General features: G+C 45.1%; 1 long non-coding RNA gene across 1 annotated transcript in view; it reads left to right on the forward strand.

The window, feature by feature from the left end:
- Positions 1-22,603, forward strand: part of LOC124228274 (uncharacterized) — a 34,589-nt gene that overhangs the window by 7,306 nt on the left and 4,680 nt on the right. The window contains exon 4 of the long non-coding RNA XR_006885679.1: positions 6,963-7,122. This is a non-coding gene — a long non-coding RNA (uncharacterized LOC124228274). The remainder of the gene's footprint in view (positions 1-6,962; positions 7,123-22,603) is intronic.

Raw genomic sequence — 22,603 nt, forward strand, 5'->3', positions numbered from 1 at the left:
GAGGGTTTCAGGAAATTGCCGGGTTAACACAGCTAATAGGTGGCCAAACTAACATTGGAATCCTGTTCTACTTGATTCCAAAATATCCCCAAGCTAGGACTAAAATTTCCTACTTCTGGTTCCAAATTACCATCTCGCCTGTGTTGGGTTGGGGCAGTTCCCTCCTCGGAGCCTCAGAAAGGATGCACACCACTGGACGGTTGACAGAGTCAAAGAGGGGATTACAGTAGAAAGTATGTTATAGCCTGTGAAGTGATGTGCTCACGGACGGCGTCATCAATGTCAGTGTTAAAGCCTTAACCATGGGGAGCAGGATACAAATGCCATGGCCTTTCATGGGACAGGGTAGCAGTGAAGATGGCAGTTGTCAAGAGAGGTTTCATGGGACCGGTGGTAGTTAAGTGAGGACCTGAAGGACGGCTAGTGTTGCAGACACCACGTCAGGGCAACCCCAAAGCCACCTCCAACTCCTTTGCCCTCTGCCTTCCTTTCCAAAGTCTCTTGTAAATAGCAGTGGCTATGTGGCCAGTCTGCCCACTGGAACGTAAGAAGTCCCTTGGTGGAACTGTTTAAAACAGACTCACCGCGTGCCCTTCAGCCCTTCATTCACTCCTTCACTTTACACCAAACAGGGAGATAATAGGAGCTGGTTCCTTAATGGCTGCCAACACAACAGAGTTTCATGTGAGACGAATAAATCCTTAGGTGGTTAAACTCCTGTTAATTGAGTTGGCTTTTATTTACCACTGAAAACTTTCCTGACTAACACAGGTGAGAATCAAATAGGTGGTGGTGCCAATAATGGTGGAGGGGTGTGAGGGAGGACAGGAGAGAGAGGAGCTCAAGAAACCGTCTCATATTGAGCCAAGATACGTACGTGTGTGGGCACAGGAAGAGGGGAGGCTGCTTACCCAGAATGGGGGTCCATGCTCTGCATTCCAGTCCATCAGGGCCTGCAGCTCATGCTTAGCAGGGGATTTCAAAGAGTGTGGCTGTCCCAGAGTGGGCATTCATTTACTCATTCAGAAAGCAGGTCTTAAGCATGACCCTCTTCCAAACACATTGCTGAGTGCTTCCCGTGCATGGCCTCATTGGATCCTTCCAGTACTGCTGAAGAGGTGAGTGCTGAGCTGCCCTGCTCCCATTTTACAGATGAGAAAACTGAGGCACAGACAGGTAAACACCACGTGAAAGTGGCTGACTTGAGACTCAAGCTCAGGCCTCACTAACTGCTGGGTCTGTGTTTCAATTCCTGTGCTTTGCTACAAACCAAATCTGCCCCTCTCTGAAATCAGATTGGACCCATAGACCCACAGATCGTCCAGCCTCTTCTTTCTGGTCCCACATGCCTACCTCAATCTACCTGGGATCAAAATGTAGTTGTTCATATTGTAGATTTCTCCACGGGGCTGTGAGCACCTTCTCAGCCAGGGACCAGACTTTACTCAGCTTCAGACCCCAGGGCCTAATATGTTGTCTGAATAAATTTAGGTTGAAAAACAACGAGTTAACTAATTAAATACAGAGGTTAGATTTGGCACAACCAACCAGAAAGGGCTGTTCTAAATAGGACAGGGATTGATAAAACCCAAGCTCTAGTCACAGGAAGCAAAAAGGGGGTGATGTGAACCCTCTAAATGATTAGCAGCCCTTTTGCACTTTTCGTTACACAAATCTTGATATTAGTAAACTCTTCATGCATGTCACACCTTCATCTTCTGCCTCGAATCCATCCTAAGATTTCTAGATATGGAGAAATCCAGAAGCATTTCTTTTGATGGCTCACGAGTGTTCTGTCAAGTTGGCAGCACGTCCTCCCTTTTGCGAGAGGTGTGCTGGGGAAAAGAAATAGTAATCACATTCTAGGCCAGATGAAGACTGTCCATCTTGTTAATAGCCGAGATAAATTGTGTACACCCTCGATGCTGGATTGATAACAATTCGTCACATTTTGTTACCAAAGTCTTAAAAAGCTGATATGAGTCCTGGGGAACTGTTTTGCACAAGATTTGTCACCTTGATCTGAACGGGACACGAATTACTAAATGTAAAAGGCCGTTTTGCCGTGGTTCATAGCTCTTTCGAGCTAACAGACGTTGTAAAAGGATACAATCTTTTCTCTATTTCTAAAAACTGAAGTCAAGAGGTCTGCTCCTTAGTTTCTTATCAAGCTGAAGAGGGATCACAGAGAACGCCTGCGAGCCAGCCACAAGGAATGGGTTCGGCTTTTCTACTTTCTGACAACGTTCATGCAGGAAAAGAGGCTGTAATCTGTGTGCTCTGTTTCCCGGAAAACGACGGCTCCAAAATATAATCATCCTCACCTTAGGATGCTACAACCGGGTTTGTTTCCTTCCTGCAACACGTACAAACAATTACATTTAGAATATTTTCAGTCCCTCCCCATCCATAAAGACATCTCACGCGTAATTGCAGCATACGCAGTTTACTTTCTATTTATCTAGGCATTTCCAATTGAGTTTATGCAAATGTGAAAGCATTCCTTGCGATATCTTAGGATGAAAAATGTAGAACCATGAATGATGACGCTGAGAAGCTGTTAAATAATTAGTAAGAAAACCAGAACTAAAGCCTTGTTTCCAGCGTGCGTATTCTCTGCAGTGAGCAGAATGCATAAGCATCTCGCTGAGACTCTGAGCGGGATCTCTCCTGGAGAGTTTCCAGTGATAAAGGCATTTACTTGTAACTAGATATTTATGACACAGTGTATTTAGCAGTCGCTAAGGGCCCAGGTTGTGTGTGTGACAAATTCACCTTGGAATTCTGGCTCTGTGGCTCACTAATGGCGTGGCTTTGGGCACTTAACTATTCCAAGCTTCTTGCGTGTTTGTGTTTCATTTGGAAAATGGATGTAAAATAGAATTTGCCCCATAGGGCTAAGTATTGAATGAGATCATTAATCTCATTTAATACGTTAAAGTACCTGGTATTGTCCATGAAACACAAAAATATAGTCGCCAAGTTAACATTGTTACTAACACAAGATGCAAATTATTTTACATCATATGTTGTTGCATTGGTAAATGCTACCAAAAAATCTCTAAATGATGTCAAAATTTCACTCACGATCTTGTCACTGTAGCTCAGTTTTATGTGTTTTCTCAACCACAGATTCTCCCACTGTGAGTTTTAGGGATCCAATCTACAAGGGTGTGGACAGCGGAATGGACCCTTAAAATCTCATGGTTTTCCAGTTCATATTTTTCAATCCCTATTCTCTTAGCTTTTGTGACCTAACTCTCTTGGCTGGATTTGCACCTCTGGGAGTTTTTTCTCCTCCATCTCTCTGCACTCTTGTTTCTCTGTTCATCCATTAAAGGTTGGTGGTTCATAGGATCCTTTTCTTGGCCCTCTTCTTATCTATATTCTCTCTCTAGATGACGGGACTGCTTTTATGACTTTAATTACCACTGGTATGCTAATTAATGCCAAGTCTGAATCTCCTGCCTGAGCTTGGTGCTTAACTTCAGTCCCTGTAAGTCCACCTCTCTGCTGGGCTTCTCAGACTAAATCTTCCACTGGCACCTCACACTCCATGTGCCCCCAAGTGACTCTTCATTCCTCATCTTCCATTACCTCTCCATTGCGGTAGAAGGTGGTAGAAGCCACATGAGGCTGGTACCCAGGTCAGGAATCTTGGAGTCATCTCCATCCACTCCTCTCCTTCACCTGTCATAGTCAATCAGTCAGAAAGTCCCATAATCTTGCCCCCTAAATATTTCTTTGATTTATCCAACCTCGTAACATCTGCTACAAGTACCCCATGTTAGTATATTTGCTTCCTAGCCTGTCTTCCCGCCATCCTTCTTACACTTTCACCTGGCCTCCCATCCAATCCACTTTCCACTCTGAAACCGGAGTGATCTTTCTAAAATGCAGGACTGATCATATCTCTGCCTCTGCTGTAGACCTCATAATCTCTTCTCACCTCCCACAGCAGCACTTCCCTTATCGAGGAATGCTGAAAACCTGGAGTATCGATGCTCAGGGCAAAACACACTCGGCGGTCAAATACCTCTGAGGAATGTTGCAAGCTCTGTTCCTCCTCCCCAGCTGTTGGCTAATCTCACATAGCTTGAGCCTATTTAATTTTTTTTCATTCTAATTTTTCCAAAACTTCTTTGATCCTGGTCTTCAGAAACAGTATTTCAGGAATAAAGCACGAGATTTCTAGCAGGAGTTAGATGTCCTTCTGGGACTATGCCTATCCTCTGTCTCTGCAGCCTCACATTTTATCAATCCGTGCTTCACACTTTAGGCTCCAAGACAAGGATCTCTAGGAATGGTGAGTCTATCCTCTCTTTCTCCACTGGCCTTCTCTTTGACCCCTGCCACCAGCATGCTGAGAGCAGGGCTCCTCCTCCAGAGGCGACACAGATCAGAGATTAGTGGCCAGGCCCTTGAGCCAGACACATGAGGCCAAATCTGGATTGTCGAGCTTGGACAATTTATTCTCTCTAGGCCATGGTTTCCTTGGTTGAAAAGCAGGGATGGTAGTAGAAAATCGGCCCTCCCAAGGTTCTTATGAGGGTTAAATGAGTTCTTAAATGTAAAATACTTGGACATAATGACTTCTATAAAAGCTCAGCTAATGTTATCAATCAGTAGAGAGGGGACTGTCATGAAAGATGCAGGGAATGTGCATTTAAAATCAACAAAGCTTGCCTGGAAGTGCTCCTTCCTGGCTTTCACTCCCCTCCTCCTCGCTGACTTGCTCCCTGGGCACCCAGCCCCTGAAGCTGTGATGGACTCTGGGAAGGTGCAGCCTTCACGGCACACTCAAGTCCACCTCCGCAGGTGTCCATACTTCTCCCTCGCCCAGGCCTTGGGAGCCCCTGTGCAAAGCCTGGTCCCCTTCCCCGAGCCACCTCTCCTTCTCAGTACCCAGTTCCTCCTTAGACAGCCCATGAAGGCTCAGCGCATCTAGTTCACTGCTCTGGGGACACGGCCGGGAGCTGATGTTTGTCAGATCAATAGGAGCTGATACTTCCCCAGCATCATTGGCCATCCCAAGGAGAGACTTGGAGCCAGCGGGGGGTGAATAGCTCCACCATAATCACCACCTGTCCCCCTCATTGATACGGTCAATTGACATTTTCTCAATCCACTGTCACACTCGATGCAAACCCAGCTTTAAGATAAGTCCTCTAGGGGCTGACCCAGTGGCATAGCGGTTAAGTTCACAGGCTCCACTTTGGCGGGCCAGGGTTCTCCGGTTTGGATCCCAGGCGCAGACCTATGCATTGCTCATCAAGCCGTGCTGAGACGGCATCCCACATATAAAGTAGAGAAAGATGGGCATGGATATCAGCTCAGGGCTAATCGTCCTCAAAAAAAGAAAATTTCCTCAGCCACCATCTTCCAGAATGTTGCCTTTGCACCAATGTTTTAAAAATGCAGAATATATTAATAATTTCCAGATTTCTTTTTAAATACAAGAGTGTAGCATGGAATAAAATGGAATGGAATGGAATAGAATAGAAAAGAAAATGAGCTCAATTTTATACATCTCTTTATGTATTTGTGTATGTCTGTGTGCGTATTGGAGCCTGTTGTCAAATGTATTTTTTACTATAGAGACCATGGGGCAGGGCAGTTTAAAAAGCACCACCTTAAGCTCTTCTTATACAAAAAATGTTGGAGCCCAACTGTCTGGAATTATCCAGAACTCTCTCTTTTCTCTTTCTAAGATATGAAGCCATAAGATAAGTAAAATAAAATAAAATATAAAATGAAAGGACTCCCTGACATGTGTCCTCATAAAAGCACTTCAGTAGCATCCTCCTTAGGAACATAGAAGCTACCGCGTGTTCACAGCCACTCCCGGGGGTTGGTGGGATCTGTCCTCAGAGGACAGAGCCATGCGCATTGTGGAGATGACTCAGTTACACAAGGATGGAGTGCCTGCCTTTCGAGGGATTTTTAGTAACAGAGGATGACGTGGGAAGGACCTCCTGGTGGACTCTTGGAGAATCAGGAAGTTCACTTCCCATGGGTGACACATTTACACATTGGGTGCTTGGAAAATATTTGGTGAATGAATTTACTTTTCCTCTGTTCTAATACACTCCACAGCTCCACACAGGCACACAAACCCCCCCACATGCAATTTTATCCTTGCTCCCTCAGCATTTTATTTTTCTTCTGGGTCAATGGTTTTCAAAGCACTTGCAGTAGCAGAACCCTTTGTTTCAAAGGAAATCTTTAACAATACCCCAACATGTAAAACAGATAAAAACAATAAATGGATTCCGAAGGCATTTCAATCTCCATTGTTTAAGGGGGAAAAACAACCATAATCTATTTTTTTGAAGAACCCCCACAACCTATCTTCAGAGCCTGGTTTGAAAAATGAGTACTTGAGAAACTATGGTGAGATAGATAATGTCCATCCCTGAGCGGTTCTGGAGCCTGAGTGGGGTGATGTATGAGCAACATGTTCGCTGGAAGCTGCACGGCCTTGTCCAATTGTCGTTAGTCGCACTTCTGCTTCTCTGGTTGAACAACCTCGGGCAAACCATCCAGCTTTTGGGGGCCTCTATTTCCCATCTATGAATCACCGGGATCCAACTGGAGGATCCTCAACTTCCTTTGGGACCCATACGTCTGTAGAACGGATACGGGCGCTATTCTTAACACCAGCGTGAGGAAGCTTGTGGTCAAGCCATGGTTCATGGTGGCGTTTTTAATCACCACTGCAGGTCTTTCCTTGTTGTTTGATTTTATGGTCCACTCAAAGAGCCTCTGCGTATCTCTTAGGCAACATTCACAGTATTTAGCTATACAACCAGGAAACTCATTTTTACATGTATCATTAAGTTCTTATAATAGTAATAATAATAACCATAGCAATTTTTTTAATACTTGACAATCTACAATTGCTTATATCCATTATTTCCTTTGATTCTCACAATAATCCTTTGTCTCCATTTAAAAAACAGAACGCAGATGCAGAGAGAGCAGCTGACTTGCTGTAGTCTTCCAGCGAGAGCAAGTTGGAGCTGAGGTGGAATGGCCGGGGGAGCCACAGTTTGGAAAGCCTTGGTACCAGGTCGAGGAGTCTCCATTTTATTGGGTGCACAGCCCACATGCATGAAAGAGGTGAGTTACCTGATCAAGGTGGAGAGACATAGGCCAGGTGAGAGGCTCCCGCATGACCCCGGGGAGATCCGATGACGGCTGCCCTGAGGTGGTGGCAGCAGGCGAGACAGAAGCGGGCAGGTATGAGAGGGCCTTTCACTCTTATCTTTCAGGGGATCCTGAAGCCTGCAACCGAAACCTCTTTCTTTAGTTTATCTCATGAAGAAATGCAGAGTAGCTCCAAACTAAAAATCTATCTCCCTCCATGGGTGAAGTTGCAGAGGGCAGAAAGAAGCCCCTTCTCACCTCTTCTTTCTCCACAGAACCTTTCTCTTTGGGCTCCCTTTCCAGTCTTCTAAAGGTTCTCATGAGTATTAAATACACCATTCCCCACCTCAACCTGGAAACTGGAATCCAGGAGTCAAGACAAGGTTTAGGTCCGTTTTGTGAAGCTGCCAAATCTGATGGGCTAAATTTCCATTCTATTTATGTTATATATTTCAAAGGTTCATATTCATTGAACTGTGAAAACTGAACTGCTCCCAAGTCATTTGAAAGGACAAAACCTGCATTGTAGGCAACAGACTTTGGCCGAAGCCTGAAAAACAGCTAAGGAGTAAAATGATCTTGAATGTCTTAGGGTCCTACAGCAATGAAACAGCAGGTGGAAGCAGCATCTGGCCAGGCGGTGATAGAGCTGACAGCATGAGAGACAGGTATGGGGGTGCCCAGGAACATGCGTGATGCTGGTGTGTTGGCTTCATGCAACTTTTGCCTCAGAAAGAGAGGCAGGACATTCACCGTGATTTGCACTTCTCTGGTGCTGTTGTAATAGGGACAAATGTCAGCAGTCCCTCCATTGGATACCTTCAATGTGTGGTGGCACAGGCAGAGGAGTGGGAAACCTTTATAGTGGAAAAAAGGGAAAGCTCCAGTGTGCCCCCAGTGGAGGCTGTTGGCTTGGGGAAGCTGGAGGTGGTCTAACTAGAAATGGGGTGTCTTATACTATTGATTAGAGGTGCATATTTATTTGGCTTTCTCTGGCTGGTCCTAAGCTGAACTTGGGGACAAAAATTAGGGAAGCTGTCAGTCATCAATCAACTCCTGGCCATTTGGGGCCAATTATGATAGGGGTTATTGTATAGCTTCCTGGATTGTTACTAGAGATGGTGGTTTGACTTCCTACAAGTCTAGTTTATGGCAGACTGACTCCTTGGGCTGGTTATGGTAGATAATGGATGAGTTTCCAGGGCTAGTTGCTGCAAATTTTGGATCAAAGTTCTGTTTTTATGTGTGATCTCGCTGTTGTTTGTTTGTATATTTAGTTTCTCAGCCAGGTGCCAAGGATGCACACCCCACGAAGAACTTAAGAGTCCGTTTGGAGACACCAGTGTGTACAAGGGTCTCACAATATCTGGGAAATAGAGGGACATGCAAGATCAAGCAAAGGACAAAGGAGCAATGCCACTGTCCCTAGTAACTTTAAGAAGGTTCCACAGATGAGATGTTTAACCTCAAGCTTAAAGGAAAGAAAGGACTTTGTCCATTGTCATGTGAAGGAGGATATGCCATGCAGAGGGATGGCTATCCCAGGATAGGTGCAAGGGAGTCTGGCGTGTTTTTTGAAAACAAACAGTTCAATAAGGTTCCGGTTTGTGTGCAGAGGAGGTAGGAAGGGAAGCAATTAAGAAAAGGACCCTCCAAGCTCAGCTGAAGAGCTCAGATTTTGCCCTGTGCTTGTGGGGTCTTGTCAGGACAGTGGTGAGGGGTCTAGAGGGAGAGGATGCACAGGAGAGCCACTGAAGGTGACCTGTGCTAAAGGACATGATGATGGTGATGGGTGCAGAGAGAGAAGGGACATGAGGGAATTAGGAAATCGCCCAGGATTCAGGCTTCAGTGCTGAGAACATGGTGCAGCTGACTATGTTGTCCCCTTACCAGACTCTGACTTCTCTGAGGCAAGGGTCTGCATCTTTCACCAGTATAGAGTCTGACGCATGGTGGGCACTCAATAAGTACCAGCTGAAATAGTTGGCAGCATTTTCCCAAACACATATTTGCATAACTTCTTTCAAGTATTTAATTTATTGCAGCAATAACATGGTGGGCACTCAATAAGTACCAGCTGAAATAGTTGGCAGCATTTTCCCAAACACATATTTGCATAACTTCTTTCAAGTATTTAATTTATTGCAGCAATAATCCCAAGTGACAATGTCATGCCATTCTCAACCAACATGTAAAACACGATTAAAAGAAAAGGTTTGATGCACGGAGGAGAAAATGAAGTGCTGGGACACAGAGAATTGGAGGTGCCCCACCAAGAATCAGCAGGTGGAGATATCCTGTGGTCTGTTGAGTCTACGGATCTGAAGCTAGAAATTCAGACTGGAAAGTTGTCATAAAATGAGGCAGCTGGGTGGGCCTTACGGGCCTTCACAGCCTGTGTTCTGAGGCTGGTAGGAGGATAGGGAGAGGAGCCGGGCAGGCTGGGAGTCCAGGGCAAGGGCCTGTTCAGGAGGCCAGGTGAGAAAGCCAGAAGACTTGCAGGATGGAGATCAGAGCTGGGGATCAGGGCTGGAATAGGTGGACACTGTCTCCGGGGCAGAAGTCAAGGTGGACCAGGTGAGTAGGACTAAGCCAGGTAGGAATGGATGGATGTCACCAGAGTGGCCCCCGAGGGTTGAGAGAGATGCTGATGGAGTGAGAAGGGGCACGTGCATGGAGGCCCAGCTCAGCTTCCCTCTCTGTGCCCTGTTGCCTTGGCCAGTGCTAAGTTCTAAGGCATTCCAGACCTCCAGCCAATCTCCTGCATTTTAAGGCGCTCTGCAGGGCTTTGGAAATTTTGGAGCAGGAGGGTTATGTAGTGGCAAGGCTGCTTGGTCATTCCTGTTGTGGAAAGTGCTCTTATCCCTCTCTCTGCATCCTTAAGTCCAGAGAATTGGGCAGAGGGCAAGGTTGGCCTGAGCGACTGAAGCAGAGGTCTTAGGTGGGAGACATGTCTGAGCAGCTCTGAAGTTGGGAGGGCCCTTTAAGGACTTCAAAAATTTAGGCAAAAGGGCAGGGATTTTGTTGGTCCACCTCAATTAGCGATTGGATGTACTTGCCCCCACGGCAAAGAGAAATCCCCCCCATAGTCACCCAGCTGTGTACTCAGCCAACAACCCTCCCGGATCTGAGCGCTGAGCTACAGCATCCAGGGCAGGTGTCCTGCTGTGGAGAGCTCTACCCAACGGGAGAAATGATAATTAGCCAGATTCTTCAGACTTCAGAAACGAGCAGTAAAACAAGGCATGTGTCAATCAGCTATAGCAGGAAGATGCACAACACATTTGACGGGAAGCAGGAACCAAGAATCAGAATGTGAGGTGTGTGTGTGCTGCCTAAAGGATGCCCGAGAAGACTGGCAATGTTTGCTTGGAGAAGCCTGAGGAGGGACGTGAGGCTCTTCAAGGCCTAGCATGTGGAAGAGACTCCAACCAGTTCCGTGGGGTCTTGAGGCTTGCACGTGGGTGAAGAGCTTTCTGACAGTCAGGGCTACTGATACACGTAAGCACTTGTGGGAGGTGGGGGCACTGCTGGTCCGCAGTCATCCTCTTCCCCAGGGCAGCATGCAGCTGCCCTGATGCAGGCTGCATCTGAGGAAGGGTAACCCCTCGTTGGGCCAGTTCAAGGACAGCGAGCATGATTACGCCTAAGGCATAATTGAGTGGTTCTCAAACCTGGCTCCCTGTTCTAAGCTCTGGGGAGCTTTAAGAAAAAAGGATTCCTAGCCCCAGGCAAGACAAATCAGAAGCTCAGGATAGGGATGGGTCATTTGTGTCTCTTAAGATCTCCCCAGATAAATTGGATACAAAATTGAAAACCCACAGGGTTAAGACGTGTCTTCCCCACAGCGGCATCATTGATGTGAGAGGAAATAAGATGGGTCGTCCTAAGGGGAAACGAGGAAGCTTTCTGTCGCATGATAAGATCAATTGGAAATAATTAATCCCAAGGGAGCTAGCCACAGTAAAATACAGCAACCAATTGGTCGCTCCAAGCAGGATCCGGGGCACTAATTTTGACCGTGTTGGATCAGGGGTCTCAAGCTTTGTTTTGGCAATGAGACTCAGTGCCCTATTTTAGTAAAATATGTCACACAGCTAAATGGAAATAGAGTTTCTTTCAACTTTCTCATGGAGCAAGACTGTTCTCACAGCCAGCCCTTCAGCTCTCCAAGGTTCTAATATATTGTTTTGGTAACAAAAGTGATTCTTACATATGAAAGAAAACATAAAGCTATAGACAAGCATAAATATGGAAAAATATAAAACATAGTATAAAGGGAAAACATAAAACTTTGCTCTGATTCCATCATGCAAAGCTACCCATTTTTACAGGTTTATCATAGTATACACAGACAACAAGCACACTAATGGTGTGTGTGTGTGTGTGTATATGCAGACACATAAACACACGTCTATCTATCTATCTAAACCTCTGTCTCTTCATCTGTACATTAGACCCTGTACTAAGCACTGTGGATGAACTACTTTTTTGAAACCTCAAAACAATTTGATGAGATTTTGTCTCCTAGGATGACAATAACAGTACTTACCCATGGGGTTGTTGTGTGCTAATGTTGCTTGATACACAGAAAATGCTGAGAACAGTGTCTGACCTACACTAAAGCCTCAATAAATGTTACAAAGAGAAAGGAAGGAAAAATGAAAGAGAGAGAGGGAGGGAAGGAGGAGGGGGCGTCAGGAAATTTGTTCATCTTAGAAAGAGACAGGATGAAGATGGGAAGGTAGAGCAGAATTCCCTAACCATCACTAGTGACGTTGGGCTGGATCATTCTTTGTTGGGGGCGGGGCTGTTCCGTGCATCGTGGGGTGCTCAGCAGCACCCCGGCCTCTGCCCAATCAAGGCCGGCAGCACCCGCCCCCGCCAAGGCATGAAATTAAAAATGTCTCTAGACATTGAAAAAGATCCCCGAGGGGGCAAAAGCACCCCCAGTGAGAACCGCTGACCTAGATCCATCATTTTCTAATTCCTGTTCTTTCAGCGAAAATATGTGTTTTAAACAAATGCACATGTCAAAAAGCACAAATGGGATCCGAATATATATGCAATTTTGTATTCCGCCTTTTCACTTAACATCACACTGTGATCATTTTCCCACATCATTAAACATTCATTATAAATGTCATTTTTAGTGGCAGTGTTTTATTCCGTTTTTTGAACATACTATCATTATTTTAATGACACGTTATTGTGAAATAGGTTGTTTCCACATTTTGCTTTTATCAAAAAAATCATACCCCGAACACACACACACGCGTGAGTACGTATACACACTCACATGCACATTCAAGTGAAAACATTTATTCTTGTCCACATTTCCACTTCTTTTCCTTGAGTAAATTCCTAGGAGCAGAATGACTGTAAGAAAGTTGTCAAGATCCTGAGGAGTCCTGATAAATATTGCCAAATTGCTTTCCAAAACAGGGGTCCGAATTCACACACCTCCACACTCAGGTCAGCATCCACACTGGGCACGGGCAGCTGCGTGGTTTTGATTTGTACTAACTAAAAGGGCTCTTTTGCTCAAAACTTGATAAAAGTAAAAAAATTAAGAGCTAAAAATAAAACAGGGCCCATGCTAGGTAGCAAGCCAGCTCAGGGTCACCCAGCAGCATGACTGTGTGATTCCCATCCACTAAGGGAGTGATGGCCCCAAGTCTGGGGAAACAGAGTTACTTCCTTTTGTAATATCCTAGAAACCCCACAGTAGGCAGAAAAGCTGCTGCTTCACTTCTCCAATTTGGTGGAAAACATTTAGAACAGAAAGAGAGCCGTGATTTGCTATGGGTAGCTGTGCGACCCTGCGACAACTATTGACATTTCTGGGCCCAGGTGTCCTATTTGCACCTGGGTGTAGATCCCAGCATCTCTGTCGACTCATCCAGCCCAGATGCTCTAGGCCTCTCTGACTCCAAGCCCTCAGTTTTCCTTCATATTCTCGTGCAGATCCCATGGGCTTCTTTGACAGTGTAATCAAAGGCAGAGTAATTGAGTTAACAAAGAAGACTGGCTAATGGAAATGGGCTTTTAGAACAAACCAACAGAGCTGCACATACGCCCTTTGGATTGCCATTTGATAAGCGTTAGGTGTTCAATCGTGTCCTCCTAAAATTCACATGCTCCAGTCCTAACCCCCAGGACCTCAGAACGTGACTGTGTTTGCAGTCAGGGTCTTTAACGAGGTCGTTAAGTAAAAATGAGGTCATATGGATGGGCCCTGATCCAATCTGGCTAGTGTCTTGTAAGAAGAGATCAGGACACAGGTACACAGAGAGAAGACCTTGTGAAGACACAGGGAGAAGGTGTCCATCTACAAGCCAGGAAGAGAGGCCCCAGAAGAAACCAACCCTGCTGACACCTTGATCTCAGACTTCAGCTTCCAGAACCGTGAGAAAATAAATCTCGGTTGTTTAACTCACCCACTCTGTGGTACTTTGTTATGGCGGCCCCAGGAAACTAATATAATAAGTATTGCAATTTCACAGACATTCATTGAACACTGTCTTGGTTTGAACCTCTATTTTAGGTGCCGTGGAGGATAAACAAAACACTCTCCCCATCCTTCAAGAGCTTAGAGCAAAAGAAAATCGTTTTTAGCATATACAATTATGTAAAATGTTAGGCATAAAGTTAAAAACAATAAGTCTATTGTGAACAATGACCAAGGACTCCAGTGCAAGGATGCAAGAGAAGCAGCCAGCATTCCATAGCACTCGGTGTGGGCTGGGCACTGTTATAAGTGCTTAACACGGAGGTAACTCGTTTAACTCTCAGAACATCCTTCTAAAATTGGTGTTATCATTAAACAACTTGCCCCAGATCCCAGAGCTAGGAAGTAGAAGAGTTGAGAGATGAGGCCCACCAGCTGGCCCCAGAGACTGTGGGCATAAAGGCTCTGCCACGCGGCTGCCCCTTAGCCGGAGGGTCCGGAAGAGCTTCAAGGACAGACCTCCCAGAGGGATGGGCTTGTGAGTTACGCTCGAGAATCTGAATATAACCAAGAGGCAATAGGAGGCTGATGAATATTTTTGAGCAGAGGAACCACATTATCAAAACTGAGCCAGAAGAAGATGTTCTGGTAGCACCAAGTAGGAGAGAGGAGAAACTAGAAGCAAGGGGAACAAAGACTGATGGTTAACAATCAGTGAGGCTTGCAGTAGCATTTCCATGGTGGGACAGTGGTCATCAGATCAATCACCAGTCTTTACAGAACTTGACACTGTGTTCTAACCCTCACACTAACCCAGAAAGGGAACCACCCTCACTCCAAGATCACAGATAAAGAAACCAAAGCAGAGGGGAGTTTAATGCATTGCCCAAGAGTTCACAGCCTGGTAGAGACAAAACTGGGATCTAAACCTCCATCGTTCTGAATCCAAAGTCCTTACTCTTTGTATCATTCCCATGCGCAAGGGGCCGTCCGGCTCCTGCTCACTGAGGTGGGGCTGGAATAGCGGCCGCAGCCATCAGTGATGGATCATGCCTCAGACAGGCAGGACAGGCCCTGGGTGAGAGAGGGTTCCCGGTTTCCCCTTTTCTTCTACAACACAGGCAGGGTTAACTAGCACGACGCCATCATATACTGCTGCTCTTTGCTCAGGCACAATTTGAATATCACTCTTGAATCAAATAAAGTCCCCTAGGGACAGTTGCTGGGGCTACAGACTTTCTGCCCACTAGGAGGGGTGGAGAGTTGCCCCTAAGAGAGGCCGATGACCCCACAGTCTTGGACTGTGCAGTCTATTTTTGGGCTCAGAGCCCCTGACGCTTCTTCCAGAATCACAGAGGGAAGCTGGTATCTTTGGATAGGGAAGTGATGTAGATGGAGCTCTGGGCTAGATTCTGGCTCTTACACACACACACACACACACACACACATATGTACACACACACTCACACACACAGGCAAAGAGGAACACGCATTGAACAATGTCTTACCATTGACTGATAAGATAAATTGGAGGCCTGAAATTTATATATTTTTTCAGAATATAATTTTTTATTGAGTGCTTACTAGGTCATTTATCATTGAGGTCATTTGCAATAATAGATTCTGGGTGAATAAACATTAAAGAGGCTTATATAATTGTGTAACTTGATCTTATCCCAGGAGCGACACACCAACACCTTTGCCATAGTCTGTCAGTTAGGAGTGACTCACGAGCCTGCCCACACACAAGGGGAGGGGGTTAGACAACAACATGACCCCGGGGAGATGGGGTCAGGGGGTCACCTTAAAGTCTGCCCAACACGAGGCAAAAGGAATAAGTTTATTAGTCAGGGTCCTCCAGAGAAACAGGACCAATAGGATGAGGAAGGAGAGAGAAAGAAAGATTTACTGTAAGGAACTGGATCTTGTGGTTATGGGGGATAAGGTGTCCCAGGATTTGCACTTGGCGAGGTGGAGACCGCAAAAGCCCATGGTGTAAGCTGTTGTCTGAGTCAAAAGGCCTGAGACCCAGGAGAGCCCCTGGTATAAATTCCAGTCTAAAAGCCAGCAGCCTTGCACTCAGGAAGAGCCAATGTTTCAGTTCAAGTCCAAAGGCAGGAAAAGACCCATGTCCCAGCTTGATACCATCAGTCATGAGGAGTTCCCTCTTAACCTGGGAGGGTCAATCCTTTTCTTCTCTTCAGGCCTTCAGCTGATTGGATGAGGCCCACCCACATTGGGGAGGGCCGTCAGTCTTGCTGGTTTACCAATTCAAATGTTAATCTCATTCAGAAACACCTTTGCAGACACACCCAGAATAATGTTTGACCAAATGGCTGGGTAGCTTGTGGCCCAGTTGAGTTGACACATAAAATTAACCATCAGAGTAACACCTTCCAAATTCTGGATTGGCCTGTGAAAAAGTGAGGGATGATCCTGGACAAGGGTGAGGCAGTCTAGACTCCCAGCGTATACAAGTTAAGACGGTCCTCACTCTCAGGGTTGTCTGAGCACAGGGGTGGCGCCTGAGGGTGAGGGCCTCCTTAAATTTACAGCCCAGACCCTTCACTCATCCCAGCCCAAGCTGGGCCCTGGGGGGAAGCAGTGGAAGGATCTGCAGCTGGGCATCTGTGGGTCCCTCAGTGTGGTGGGGGACAGGGGTGCATGGGACGCTCAGGATAGGAGGGGAAGCAAAGACCGGACTTTGATGGCCATGGTCCCCAGACAGGAGTGCTGGGAGCACACCTCTCAGGGTCCCACAGATGGGAAGGGGAAACCAAATATCCAGAGGGCAAACACAAGCAACTCCCTACCTGTCTCACCTACCCTTTCAAGAGAGCTACCTCAGAGCATCAAAGTCAAAACTGGGCGGTATTAAAAGTCATCAGAGAAAAAGACAGGTTACCTAGAAAGGAATGGCAATTAGACTTGCAGCAGACTTCTCATCCCAACAAAAGATGCCGAGAAAGTGGAAGTGTCATCTTGAAGGTACTGAAGAAAATTACTGACAATCTAATAAAAATAAGAAGAAATAATAGCTATCGACCTTTGAGCCCTTAGTATGGCAACCTGGAGGTCTATGCTCAGCAGAACCATCACTTACTGAGAATGAAATAAAGACTTCAAGACATCCGAGAATTGGAAAAAGAATGTGCCAGAGGGCGGATAGGGATGGAGAGACACAGGGGAGCAGAGCAATTGGTAAAACACGCTGCTCAATAGATTTAACAATTAATTATAAGAAATGAATAGTAATTAATGTGTTGTATTTTTAAGAGGGTAGAATTGAAAATGATAACAAGGAAGATATAGAATATGCAATAAGTAAACTGTCTGAGATAATTTGTGCCTCATCAAGATGACTGAGTAAAAAGTAAATTTAGAACTTGTTAGAAAAATGATCAGTTGAGTGAGAACATTGGAAATAAAGATTAACCCCAGAAAGAATAGAAATATTTATCATCACACAGTAACATATTGTGCACCTACTCCATAGGAAGCCCTCTTCCAGGCACTAATGATGCAGAGAAGACTGAGACAGAAAAGTATCTTTCCAAGTGGATTTATTAATTTAAATTGAGATGTGGAACTGGCCCCGTGGCCAAGTGATTAAGATCTCTCGCTCTACTTTGGCAGCCCGGGGTTTCACTCATTCCGATTCTGGGCACGGACATGGCACTGCTCATCAAGCCACGCTGAGGCAGTGTCCCACATAGCAGAACCAGAAGGACCTACACCTAGAATATATAACTATGTACTGGGGGGCTTTGGGGAAAAGAAGGAAAACAAAGATTGGCAACAAATGTTAGCTCAGGGCCAATCTTAAAAAATTAAAAATAAATAAATAAATTGAGATGTGTTCTTACAGCAACCTCGGTTATTTGTGGCAATGCTGAGGCTCGCTTCAGGTTTTCTTTCTAGAAATAGACGTTGCATATAAACCGTAACTAGGGTGTTGCTGGTCATGGAGAAAGAAAGCCTTCTTCATGTGAATCCTGATGCCATTGTCCTCAGCTATTATCATAACTGACCCAGCACGCCCGTCTTCTTCCAGGAGCCTTAATAGGAAGGGTCACCAAGGGCTGAGCTTTCACATACAGACACAACCGAATGCTGGGAGGTAAGAGGTGGGCAGGGCCAGGCAGGTGTGGGGTAGGGGCCCTGGGGAAATCCAAGCACAGAGTGGGCTCGGGGAAGCAGATGTGGATTCAAGCTCCATCCTCTCGTCTGTCTGTGCTGAGCAATCTCGAACCAGTCAGTTACCTTATCTGAGCCTCAGCTGCCTCATCTGTAAAAATCACCAGTTCACAAGGTTGCCATGAAAATCACTACATAATAGATGTCATCACCCCTTCGTGAGGGCTCTCCGCGGATCAGTAACACGCGTCCAAATACTGAATCAGAGGCTTTTCAAATATGTTTCTTCTTTCTCTAAACGTGGTTCAGGCTCTTGGAAGGCATGTACTGGGTCTCATTTATCTTCATATTCCCTAGTATTGCACTAGGAACACGGTCATTTCTTAACAAATATTCCTTAATTGAAGTAAGTGAAATGAAGTTGGATTGAATTGACAATCTGAACACACTGCAATTAGAACATAATAGAAGATAGCATCTCATTAAGGGCTTGTTTTCTTGGCTTTTAGAGAAATGCCATAGAAATTCAGAGACGGGGGAGATGAAAGTAGACGGGATAAGCATTTACGGGGACCTGCATTTAATGCACACCTGTTTTGTGCCCAATACCATGCCAGCCATTCTCCCAAACACGATCTCATTAACTCCTAACGGCCCACGGAGAAAAAGTATTACAAATGAGAATGAGGGATTCAGAAAAGCAAAGGACCTACCCAAGGTGACCAGGGGGAAGCGTAGGGGCAGGTAAGAAGCTGGCTCCCCCTGTTCCTATAGCCTCCCCCCACCCCCCATCTATCTTTCTCATTCAGCCCCAGGCTGGGGGCGGGACACCTCTGCCTGCTTCCATTTGATTTCTCTTTTGTTTCCTCTGCCATGTTGGCTGAGCTACACTCACCAGGCCCATCTTCAATTACAGCCTGCAAGCCTGTGCTTTGAAAAAGGTAATTTATTTTCCCAGTCAGACCAAATAGAAAATACAATTGTGTGTTTAAATACTAATTAACCTTTCACAGCTGCATGATTCTCCCTCTCTCTCTATTAAAGAAACAACATTCAACATGTAGGACAGTCCTCGCCATGGTTTCTTTCCTTGACTCCACCACTTGGAGGTCTACAGCACACGGCTGTGTGGACCTCTGCACTTGAACTAAACTCCTTTACACAGAGATGACGGCGGATGTGGTCACTAACGTGCTCTTCTCTCTGCTTCGAGAATTCTAAGCTCCCTTTGCCATAATATTTGTATGGTCCATTCCAAGGATGGCTCTATTAAGGTTCCCATAGATATCATTCCCAGTAACCATATTATTCCCCCTCTCTGAAATTTCTAGTAGTTAAGAGATTAACTTCAGACAATCTGCCCATTTAAATGAACTTCATGCATTCACACAAGCCAGTTTAAAGATTGTTCCACTAATAGCTGCATATCGACATTATAATTTTCTCATACTGCCTCCTATCACCCATTTATCTGCTCTTCCTTATTCAGCCTTCCTGTTTTCATTGCTATCGCCTCCACTTGGGGCTCTATTCTACATCTGGATCCTTGCATTTGACCGCTTGACTTTGGAATAGTAATGATACCTTGAACCTAAAATCTTTTTAGAATACGGCCATCTGCATCTCTCCCCAGTCTGAATGTCCTACTCAGAAAGCCCTCCTTGATCCTTATTACTGTTCTTTGGTAGACGCTAATGATATGTTTAAGTTGGGACACATTAAATTTACAATGCTTGAGGAGATATTCAGGTGAAGATACAATTGGATGTGTTGGTTCAGAGCTCCAGAAGGAAAATGAAGAAGACGAGAAGATAATGGTGTCATGGAAGGGAGAGAAAAGTCAGGGATTTCTAAAAGCAAATAATGGTAAATGGAATCATGCAACAGAGAAGTCCGATAAAGTGATTAAGGGATGTGTTTATTAGATTTTGCAACAAGGAGGTCAATGTTTTGCTTGTTATATGGGGTGGAGGGCAAAGACACCAAATTGCAATGATTTCAAGAGAGAGTGAGAGGTGAGAGTGTTGAGATAGAAAGTGTAGATCTTTATTTCAAATGGCCCAGCACAGGGCCTGGCACACAGCAGGCTCTCCGTAGGGAAGTGGTGAGTAAATGGAAATGGAGGAATGAGGCAGAGTGGAGGGCAGGAACTTCCGTGTTTTACCTTGAGAAAATGTCCTGAGGATTTTGCTGTCAAGAGGAGTCGAGTCCACAGTCTAGCTGGAAATATGAGTAAGTCTACAGGTAACATACAGGTACTATAGAACTTTCAAAAGGTGTACAGTTAAACATTAAATTGTGTGTGATGTATTGAGGCACAAGAAAAAGGGGCCATCGTGGGCTTCCTTGACAAGCAGAGGGGTGAAGACTTGACGTTGTTAGCAAAATCCGAGGTCTAATCTTCAGGTACAAATCCGCCTTGACTAGTGTATGGAGAGGTGATCCGTTTCTTGTCACTAATTTACATTTAACATATCCCCCAGAGACTGATATCCATTCACTAATTCACTCACTCAACAGATATTGATTGAGCTCCTACAACGTATAAATCAGAATGTCCACTGAGCAGGTGACAGCGGCCAGGTTCTACAAGGAAGACCAGAACATGTGCATCTTGGGCAGAACACCTGCTCCCTAGAAACAAAACTACACCAAGACCCATATTACTAGTCCTAACGTTGCCATCAATGTGGATTTGGACTGGGGGGAGTTGGGTAATACTAATGACTCTAGACTTGGGGCAATGGTAGACCAATGGCTCCATTCTTACCATAGAAATTGACTTTCTAGGTTGACCAGATTTACACATGGGCAGCTTCGGGTCCCCATCTCCGTTGGATATGACTAGAGAAACCAGGTCAATCTTTTAGGAATTTCTTCAGAGCCAAGATCTGGTGCTGGTGAGGTGTGAGAGCCGGGGTTGCTGCTGCTTCCCCAATGTCTGGCACACAGCAGGCGTGAAGTAAATTTTTGTTAATGCATGAGTGTGTGAACAGATGAATGGCTTTCATGGAAGATGATACAGGGATGAAGCAGATGTTCACTTTTGCTAATCTTGCTGGTTCCAGTGGCTTTTCTCTTGCTTTTTTTGCCTTTCACTAGGCCTAGACTGAAATGGTCCTTTCTCAAGTCTTGCCCTCTGTCCTTTCTCCCGGCCTCTCAAGGAAAAGATGTGTCCATGTAAGTGTGTGTGTGCATGTGTGTGTGCATATATGTGTAGTGAGAGCTGAAAAGCAAGAGTTATAACCTCAAGTGTCAACCAAGAAATATCTCTCAAAACCTCTGTGCCCTCACATAAAACATTTAAAATTAAAAAACAAAAATAACTAGACTAACAACCAGCATGGGGGACACACTGTTTATCCCCATTTTACAGACGAGGAAAGTGAATTCCAAGGAGAGTCGCTGACTTACTTGAGTTCCATGACCACGGAGTGGCAGGACCAGGGTTCGAACTCTCATCAAAGTGGCTCGATGCGTAGTAAATGTCCAATGCATCTAACACTTGGTTTTCCTTTCAATTAAAGAAGAGATTCATCTTAAAGTTTCCCTCTGATCCCAATATTCCCTGATCTGATGAGTCTTGTTTCTTTCCCCTCCGTGCCTGGCATTGGGTCTTGCCAGGCAGTTGCATTTATTCAGGTGATTTAGACAAGGTCCGGTAGGTGGGGCTAGAGAGCAGACACCCCCTGGCCCCAGGTGGCCCTGAGGGAAGCCAGTACCTATTGACCATCCTCATCTGAATCCTGTGAGTTGACTTCCTCCTTTAGAATGCAAATTACTGCCGTGGGCTGGGCTTGGAGTGGAGGGAGATGAATTGCTGTGAAATAACTCAGCCAGTCCTGGAAGATTAAGGCTGGACTGTGGCTTGCTGCTTCAACTAATCTCTAGGGATGTTCTTCTGGGAGAAGGGAAATCAGTAAAAGAAAAAAGAACAAAAATACTTCCACAGAGTCACAGACGATCAACATAATCTCACTCGAACGCTTAGTCTAGGGTTTGAGTCCCAGTTTTCTCTTTGTTTTTTTGTGAATCAGGATCCAAATAAGGTTACGATAAATCAGATCGGTTGATGTTTAATAACTTTCCCATTTTTCTTATTTCTTTTAATATACTTTATTTTTTTAAAACAGTTTTAGATTTACAGAAAAATTGACAAGATAGCAGAGAGTGCTCCCATATATTCCACATCCAGTTTCCCCTCTTACTAACATTTTACCTTACTGTGACACTTAGGTTACAATCAATGAACTGATATTGATACCTCATTGTCCACTAAAGTCCATGGTTCAATTAGGTTTTCTTAGTTTCTGCCCAATGTTCTTTTTCTCGTCCAGGATCCCATCCAGGATATCATATTATAATTAGTTGTCTTGCCTCCTAAAGCTCCTCTAGGCTGCTTCTCAGACTTTCCTTGTTTTTGATGACGTTGACAGTTTTGAGGATGTTTTGTAGGATCCACCTCTGGAATGTATCTGATGTTTTTCTCGTGATTAGACCAGGGTTGTGGGTTTTGAGGAGGAAGAGATGAAGAACCATTGTCATCCTCTATCAAGGGTGTAGACAATCAACATGATTTATGACTGTGGGTGTTTCCCCTTGACCACCTGGCTGAGGTCATGCTCCTCAGGTTTCTCCACCATAAAGTTGTGCTTTTTCCCCCTTTCTATTCTGCACTCTCTGGGGGGCAGTCACTATGTGCAGCTGACACCTGAGGCGGGGTGAGTTACGTGTTCCCTCTTTGATGGTGGTATATCTATGTAAATCATTTGAAAAGTGCCCACCACTTATTAATTTATTCAATTATTTATTTATATGGACGTATGCTCTGAATATTTATTTTATCATTTGGGTTTTAATCCAATA

Source organism: Equus quagga, chromosome 16, assembly GCF_021613505.1.
Source record: "Equus quagga isolate Etosha38 chromosome 16, UCLA_HA_Equagga_1.0, whole genome shotgun sequence".
Lineage (NCBI taxonomy): Eukaryota > Metazoa > Chordata > Mammalia > Perissodactyla > Equidae > Equus > Equus quagga.